Source organism: Arachis duranensis, chromosome 9 (genome assembly GCF_000817695.3).
Source record: "Arachis duranensis cultivar V14167 chromosome 9, aradu.V14167.gnm2.J7QH, whole genome shotgun sequence".
NCBI lineage: Eukaryota > Viridiplantae > Streptophyta > Magnoliopsida > Fabales > Fabaceae > Arachis > Arachis duranensis.
Genome location: NC_029780.3, coordinates 48,393,603 through 48,403,175, shown reverse-complemented (window position 1 = coordinate 48,403,175; position 9,573 = coordinate 48,393,603).

The window sequence follows — 9,573 nt, the reverse complement described above, 5'->3', positions numbered from 1 at the left end:
TAATAATAATAATAATAATAATAATAATAATAATAATAAATAAATAAATAAATAAATAAATAAAGTTTCTTGTGGGGACTATTATTTGATCTTTGATGGTGCTAATAAACTATTGGAGATTGTTAGAAAGCTAAAGGGTCGATACTTTCGAAGCTTTCATGCCTTATCATTTTTGTTTTTTTAGAAATTATATATATTTATATTTACCTGACTTTGGAGTCTTATGTTGGTTCATATTTCTTTCTTTAAATAATTTCTACGAGTGATGTTTTAGTTTTACTACTTTCGTTTAGAAATGATATTTATGTTAATTTTTTGAGTGTCAAATAACCCATTCGGTCTCAGTATTAGGTATTAAATATGAATAAAATTTTATACCACATATAGTTAACAAAATTATACCACGTCCAATTATAATTAACAAAATTAAATTAGGTTGATGTTTATTCCCTTCATTTTATGCAATAATATATATAAAAAGAAAATAAGTGAGAAATCAAGATTCTTCTTCAATGGTTTAGTTTTTTTTTTTTTAGTTATTCAACACCGTTTAATGTTTAAGAAAAATACTAAAGAGTTGTCAAAATTTATTATTTTTAGTCATTAATTTAATTTTTTAATTTAATAATCTAATAATAACTTTAGTCTATATTTTTAAATATTAATAACTAATTATTAATAAAAAATAATAATTTTTAATAATTTTTTAACATTCTTCAATTTTTAAAGGAGAATTCTCTTGTAGACACAAATTTTGAATAACTTATCCAAGTGCCCTGAATCTAGGATTTGTTGAGTGCTCTGCTAGAGTTTAGGAGAAATCCTAATTTTGTGAGTCATTCACTAGGTCCTTCTAGACAATAATGGCAGCGCCTGTTGCCTCGTTTCCTTCAGGTCTGTTTAACCCTGTTTCGGCAGGGAGTGAGGAGGAGATGGTAGTGAGATTTGATAATGAGGATATATAAGAAGGAGTAGAGAAACGTTCGAAAAGTCTGGTTGGCAGATTATTGGTGGACAGAGAGTTTAGTTCTGAAACTCTGGAAGCAGCTCTTACAGCTATCTGGAGACAACCAGATGGATTTAAGGTTTTGAACCATAGAGGCAATGTTTTTCAATTTTTCTTTGATAAAGAGATAGATTTGATTAGAGTCGAAAAGGGAGCACCTTGACTCTTTAAGAACTATATTTTGAACCTGAGAAGATGGGAGGAAGACCTGCAGATAAAGGAAGAAGCGTTCATTCATGTCCCTATCTAGGTACAATTGTGGGGAGGCCCAGAGCATTGCAAAACGAAAAATCTGGGAAAGAAGGTGGGGGAGGCGTTGGGAAGGGTCTTAGATGTTGATCTGTTCACGATGCGAAGGAAAGACGAGAGAATTCTCAAGATTCAGGTTTTGCTGGATATCACAAAACCCTTAAGAAGATGTCTCAAAATTGTGGGCAGCAATAATAAAGTGACTGACTTAAAGCTCCAGTATGAGAGGATTGGAAATTTTGGTCATTACTGTGGATATATCGGTCATGAAGTTAGAACATGCAGCAATTACCTAGAAGCCTCAGTAGCTGGTGAAAATAGAGAGGAGATGTGGGGGGGTATGGCTTCGTGCTGAGCAGACTGGGTGGAGAGTGGACCAGAAAAAGGAGAAGCAAAACCCAAACACTGCTGCAAATCCAGAGGCGGAAAAGCACAAGACTAAAAAACCAACTCTTATTAGTCTAATAAGAGGGTTTGCTAGTCTATCGGTTCAAGATGACAACTCTCGAATTAGAGAAATAGAGAGTGTTCCAAGAAGGGAAGAATCTCAGGAGGGGGAAAGAGGAGAAAAAGAGGATGGTGCGGACAATATGGAAAGATTTGAACAAAGAGGTAAAGAAGGTACTCTTGATGCAGAAAATTTAATCCAGCCCCAATACAGAGGAATGCAGGGTTTTGAGCAGTAAAACTACTAATACAAATGGTAAGAAGCCAATTAGAAGACAGAACTTGAAACACCTAGCAAGAAAGGGTATAGTCAATTCAGTGTTGGGGTCTGAAAGAAGATCAGAGGAGGAGGAAAATAATGCAAGTAGTAAAAAGTTGTGCCAAGATGTCAGTATACCATCTGAAATGGGAGAGGGTGTCACCCAACATATGGCACCCCAGGAGGTATGAAACTGATGATGTGGAACTGTCGGGATTTGGAGAAACCCCTGACAGTTCACAACATTCAAGGGATCGTTAGGTCTCATTCTCCCGATGTACTATTTCTATGTGAAACAAAAAATAGTATGTCGAAAGTTGAAGGAGTTATGAGGAAGATTGGGTTTCCCTCTTTCTACATAGTGGAACCAATAGGATTGTCAGGTGGATTGGTGGTGGCATGGAAGGACGAAGTGGATGTGCAAATCCTAAACCGAGATAACTTCTATATCCATTTTAGGTGCCGGGGCCAGCAACAAGAATCGATAAGGGAGGTTTTTGGTGTGTATTTGGACACTGATGAAGCAAAAAGAAGAGATAAGTTCAATCAAATAAACTAATTAATTGGTGTAAGCAACAACAAAATGATAATCATGGGGGACTTCAATGCAATCACGACTCACCATGAAAAGGAAGGCGGCAGATCCAAATCAAATACATCTATCCAGGACTTTAATGACTTCACTAATTCTGGAAATCTAATGGATTTAGGATATGAAGGAGAAAAATTTACATGGTGCAATAGGCAGTTTAGAGGGAACCTAATTAGGGAGAGGTTGGACCGGATGTTGGTTAGTAGGAGCTGGAGAGAAGAATTTCCAAATGCATATGTCACTCATTTGGAAGATTTTGGTTCAGACCACAGGCCTTTATTACTGTGTGAAGAACGACAAATGAGGAAAAATAAGAGGAGGTTCAGATTCCAAGAAAGGTGGTGCGAGAATGAAGACGTAGTTAACCTAATCAAGCAAGCTTGGAAGCATGAGATTGAGGGTTCCCCTATGTTCAGGCTTGCTAGAAAATTAAAGCACTACAGACACAAGTTAGTAGAATGGCAGAAAAATTTCTCGTCGAATTCACTAACCAGAATCTAAAGCATAAAAACCAGACTTGCTGCAGAATCTAGTAAAGGAATTCTGGCTGATTCGATTGATGTTCGAATATTGGAAGCAGAGCTGGAGGATGAGTTGGTAAGAGAAGAACGGTTCTGGAGAGAAAAATCGAGGGTTTAGTGGCTGAAATGGGGAGATAAAAATACAAAATTCTTCCATTCCAAATATAAAGCAAGGAATAGAAGAAATAAGATTCACCACTTGGAAGATGAAGAGGGCAACATAGCAGAAGATGTAGAAGGAATTGCAAATACGGCTCAGCACTATTTTTCTAAACTTTTTACCTCAAGTAATATGCGAGATCCAGCAGGGGAAATTGCAGGTATTCCAGGAAAGATTACTGCTGCCACTAATAGAACACTTGTCAGGCCTATCTCAGATGATGAAATCAAGAATGCTGCATTCTCTATCAACCCGTTCTCTATCCCGGGAGATGATAGATTCACAGCAAAATTTTTTCAATATTTTTGGGAGATTATACAAAAGGATGTGATTCTAGCAGTAAGAAGCTTCTTTTCAGGAGGTAAAATCCTAAAGGCATTTAATCATACTCATATTTGTCTTATTCCAAAAGTTGATAATGCTAGGTCTATGAATCAAATTCGTCCTATAAGTCTGAGTAGCGTTTTCTACAATATCACATCTAAGATACTAGTGCATAGATTGCAACTGGTCATGAATAGAGTGATCAGCGATTCTCAAAGTGCTTTTGTTAAAGGCAGACTAATTAGTGATAATGTCTTAATAGCGCATGAATTTATGCATTTTCTGAAAAATAAGACGTATGGAGAATGTGATTTCGCCCTGAAACTAGATATGAGTAAGGCCTACGACAGAGTGGAATGGTCTTTTGTGTGGGCTGTGATGCAGAAATTGGGGTTTTGTGACAAATGGTTGACTTGGATCAAAGAATGTGTGATGACGGTCTCTTATTCTGTTACTGTGGATGGACAACCTTAAGGTTTTTTCAAACCATGCAGAGGGCTACATCAAGGCGACCCTCTTTCCCCCTATCTTTTCTTATTTTTCACAGAGAGTTTATCCCATCTGCTCCACAGAGGAGAACAGATGCAGGAAATTACTGGGTTGAGACTCAATTACATATGTCCTAGAGTGAGTCACCTATTTTTTGTAGATGATTCGATTCTTTTCAGCAAAGCTTTAGAAGAAGATTGCCAGAGGTTAATACATATTTTACACACATATGAAGAAGTTAGTGGCCAAATAGTTAATCTGAACAAATCGTCAGCGTTTTTCAGCAAGAACACACCTATTCCACTACGAGATCGCTTAGCCAACATCCTTTAAGTTCCTCATGTGGGTAATCAGAATAAGTACTTAGGCCTGCCATCAGTGATACAGAGATCTAAAAGGACAACTTTCAACTACATAAAAGATAAGGTTAACAAAAAGCTTCAACATTGAAAAAGGGGTTTACTATCCACTAGTGGTAGAGAGACCCTTATTAAAGCAGTGGCATCGACAGTTCCTATCTACACTTTAAGCTGTTTTAAACTTCCAGAATCACTCTTGGACGAACTACAAAAGGCTATGCTACAGTTCTGGTGGGGTCAAAAAGCCTTTGAAAAGCGGATGCACTGGGTTGGTTGGCAGATTTCATGTAGGCCAAGGAGCCAGGGAGGGCTAAATTTCAAACACCTCAAAGTCTTCAACCTTGCAATGCTAGCCAAGCAAGGTTGGAGACTCTTGACGCGTCCAAACTCTCTGATTTCCAAAGTTTATAAGGCTAAATATCACATATTCTCAACATTCCTAGAAGCGCAGGCAGGCCATAACCCATCCTGGAGTTGGAGAAGTGTGTTGGATGGCAGGAAAGTACTGGAAAAAGGTATTCTCTGGAGTGTAGGAGGGGGGCCAACTGATCCGGATTAAAGAAGATTCATGGGTTAAGGACTTCCTAGCAATTTCTCCAATTACTAATACAGATTCAAGTTATAAACCAGTTTGAGTCTCAGAGTTAATCCTACCAACTAGACAGTGGGACCAAACAAAAATCAGACATTTTTTCAGCACCGATATCACAGAATCAATTCTCAACACCACAATTCATGAAGGAGAGGATTCAGTTACCTGGATGAAGGAGAAAAATGGTGGATATTCAGTGGATTTTGGATACCGGGTAGCCTTCCAATTTTTTCATCCTCCAATTGACTTCCTTCCTGAAATTTGTAGAAACAAATCTCTTTGGTCAAGTATATGGAAGCTTAAAAATCATCCAAAAGTTAAAAACTTCATATGGAAATTCATGCATGAAGGGTTACCTGTTCGGAGCAAGCTTCACTCCAGGTTTCCGAACATAAATCCAAAATGCCCAAGGTGTGAGGAAGAAGAGGAATTGGTTACCCACTGTTTACTGACTTGTCCCGATTCTCTTGAAGCCTGGCAGAAAGCCCAAGTTCAAGTTCCAGAAGAGTTGAAGGAGAGCTGGCTGGTGCACGAAATTGTGATCTCTAATAATGGCATTCAACATGGTATGCGCATCTACTAACTCAGCACTTTCTTCACAAATTCGCACAACTAACCAGCAAGTGCACTGGATCGTCCAAGTAATAAACCTTACGTGAGTAAGGGTCGATCCCACGGAGATTGTTGGTATGAAGCAACCTATGGTCATCTTGTAGATCTCAGTTAGGCGGATTTAAATGATTATATTGGTTTTCAAAAATAATAATAAATAAAACATAGAATAAAGATAAAGATACTTATGTAGATCATTGGTGGGAATTTCAGATAGGCATATGAAGATACTGTGCTCCTTTTGAATCTCTACTTTCCTACTGCCTTCATCCAATCCTTCTTACTCCTTTCCATGACAAGCTGTATATAGGGCATCACCGTTGTCAATGGCTACATCCCATCCTCTTAGTGAAAATGGTCCAAATGCTCTGTCACAACACGGCTAATCATCTGTCGATTCTCGATCATGTCAGAATAGAATCCATTGATTCTTTTGCGTTTGTCATCACGCCCAACAATCGCGAGTTTAAAGCTCGTCACAGTCATTCAATCCTTGAATCCTACTCAGAATACCACAGACAAGGTTTAGACTTTCTGGATTCTCATGAATGCCGCCATCAATTCTAGCTTATACCACGAAGATTTTGATTAAGAAATCTAAGAGATATGCGTTCGGTCTAAGGTAGAACGGAAGTGGTTGTCAGTCACGCGTTCGTAGGTGAGAATGATGATGAGTGTCACGGATCATCACATTCATCATGGTGAAGTGCAACAAATATCTTAGAACAAGAATAGGCTGAATTGAATAGAAAATAGTAGTAATTGCATTAAAACTTGAGGTATAGCAAAGCTCCACACCCTTAATCTATGGTGTGTAGAAACTCCACCGTTGAAAATACATAAGTGATGGTCCAGGCATGGCTGAATGGCCAGCCCCTCTGAACGTGATCAAAGGATCATAAGGTAATCCAAAATTAATCCAAAGATGTCTAATACAATAGTAAAATGTCCTATTTATACTAGACTAGCTACTAGGGTTTACAGAAGTAAGTAATTGATGCAAAAATCCACTTCCGGGGCCCACTTGGTGTGTGCTTGGGCTGAGCTTGAGCTTTACACATGCAGAGACTTCTCTTGGAGTTGAACGCCACGTTGTAACGTGTTTTTGGCGTTCAACTCTGGTTCGTGACGTGTTTCTGGCGTTTGACTCCAGAATGCAGCATGGAACTGGCGTTGAACACCAGTTTACGTCATCTAATCTCGAATAAAGTATGGACTATTATATATTGCGGGAAAGCCCTGGATGTCTACTTTTCAACGCCGTTGAGAGCGTGGCATTTGGAGTTCTCTAGCTCCAGAAAATCTATTTCGAGTGCAGAGAGGTCAGAATCCAATAGCATCAGTAGTCCTTTGTCAGCTTTCTATCAGAGTTTTGCTCATGATGCTATGAATCATGATGGCCCAATCCACAGTAACTTCAGATCGGTTGCTAGTGGGGATGATGGAGCGTTGGATGAACTCCAACCATCCTCTAGCCATAGGCTTGAGGTCTAGTCTTCTTAATTGAACCGGCTTGCCTTTGGAGTCTCTTTTCCATTGAGCTCCTTCCACATATATGTCCATAAGGACTTGGTCCAACCTTTGATCAAAGTTGACCCTTCTAGTGTAGGGGCGTGCATCTCCTTGCATCATGGGCAAGTTGAATGCCACCTCACATTTTCTGGACTGAAATCTAAGTATTTCCCCCAAACCATTGTAAGATAATTCTTTGGATTCAGGTTCACACTTTGATCATGGTTCCTAGTGATCCATGCATTGGCATAGAACTCTTGAACCATTAAGATTCTAACTTGTTGAATGGGGTTGGTCAGAACTTCCCAACCTCTTCTTTGGATCTCATGTCGGATTTCCGGATACTTATTTTTTTATGTTTGAAAAGGACCTTGAGGATCACCTTCTTCTTGGCCACAACTTCATAAAAGTGGTCTTGATGGGCCTTGGAGATGAATCTCTCCATCTTCCAAGACTCGGAGGTGGAAGCTTTTGTCTTCCCTTTCGCTTTTCTAGAGGTTTCTCCGGCCTTAGGTGCCATAGGTGGTTATGGAGAAACAAAAAAGCTCTGCTTTTACTGGTTATGGAAAAACAAAAAAGCTCTGCTTTTACCACACCAAACTTAGAATATTGCTCGTCCTCTAGCAAGAGAAGAAAGAATAGATGAAGAAGAAGAAGATATGGAGGAAAGGAAGAGAGGGTTGTGTTTCGGCCAAGGAGGAGAAGAGAGGGTTGTGTTGTGTGAAAATGAAGAAGAATGGAGGGGTTTATATAGTGGAGGGATAGGGGTTAAGGTTCGGCCATATTGGGTGGGTTGGGTGGGAAAAGGGATTTTGAATTTTGAAGGTAGGTGGGGTTTTTGGGGAAGAGTGGATGGATGTGAGTGGTGAAGAGGTGATAGGGAAGAGAGATTGAGGTGATTGGTGAAGAGTTTTTGGGGAAGAGTGTTATTGGATTGTGTGAAGAGGAGAGAAGGTGAGTTGAGGTAGGTGGGGATCCTGTGGGGTCCACAGATCCTGAGATGATTCTGTGGGGTCCACAGATCCTGAGGTGTCAAGGATTATCATCCCTGCACCAATGAGGCGTGTAAAACGCCCTCTGCATGCAATCCTGGCGTTCAACTCCAGATTGATGCTTGTTTTTGGCGTTGAACGCCAGCTTCATGCTTGTTTTGGGCATTTAACACCCATTTGCAGCATGTTTCTGGCGTTGAACGCCAGTTCCATGCTTGTTTCTGGCATTTAGCGCCAGCTCTCCTCAGGGTGTATTCCTGGCATTTAAACACTAGGATGCTGCTTGTTTCTGGCGTTCAACACCAGATTCATGCTCTGTTTTGGCGTTGAACGCTAGCCAGATGCTCCTTATTGGCGTTTAGACGCCAGTAAGCCCTTCCTCCAGGGTGTGCTTTTTCTTCTGCTATTTTTAATTCTATTTTTAATTTTAGTATTTATTTCGTGACTCCACATGATCATGAACCTAATAAAACATAAAAGAACAATAAAACAAAAATAAAATTAGATAAATAAAAATTGGGTTGCCTTCCAATGAGCGCTTCTTTAATGTCAATAGCTTGATAGTGGGCTCTCATGGAGTCTCACAGGTGATCAGGTCAATGTTGTAGCCTCCCAACACCAAACTTAGAGTTTGGATGTGGGGATTCAACACCAAACTTAGAGTTTGACTGTGGCCTCTCAACACCAAATTTAGAGTTTGATTGTGGGGGCTTTGTTTGACTCTGTACTGAGGTAAGCTTTTCATGCTTCCTCTCCATGTATACATGGTACACGAAATTGTGATCATCAATGGCGCCATCAACATGGTACGCTCAATTGCAATCTCAACTCTTTATCACAACTTCGCACAACTAACCAGCAAGTGCACTGGGTCGTCCAAGTAATAAACCTTACGCGAGTAAGGGTCGATCCCACGGAGATTGTTGGTATGAAGCAAGCTATGGTCATCTTGTAAATCTCAGTCAGGCAGATTCAAATGGTTATAGATGATTTATGAATAAAGCATAAAATAAAGATAGAGATACTTATGCAATTCATTGGTGAGAATTTCAGATAAGCGTATGGAGATGCTTTGTCCCTTCCGTCTCTCTGCTTTTCTACTGTCTTCATCCAATCCTTCTTACTCCTTTCCATGGCAAGCTATATGTTGGGCATCACTGTTGTCAATGGCTACAGTCCCATCCTCTCAGTGAAAATGTTCAACGCGCTCTGTCACAGCACGACTATTGAGCTGTTGGTTCTCGATCATGTCGGAATAGAATCCAGTGATTCTTTTGCGTCTGTCACTAACGCCCCACAATCGCGTGTTTGAAGCTCGTAATAGCCATTCAATCCTTGAATCCTACTCAGAATACCACAGACAAGGTTTAGACCTTCTGGATTCTCTTGAATGCCGCCATCAATTCTAGCTTATACCACGAAGATTCTGATTAAGGAACCCAAGAGATATCCACTCAAT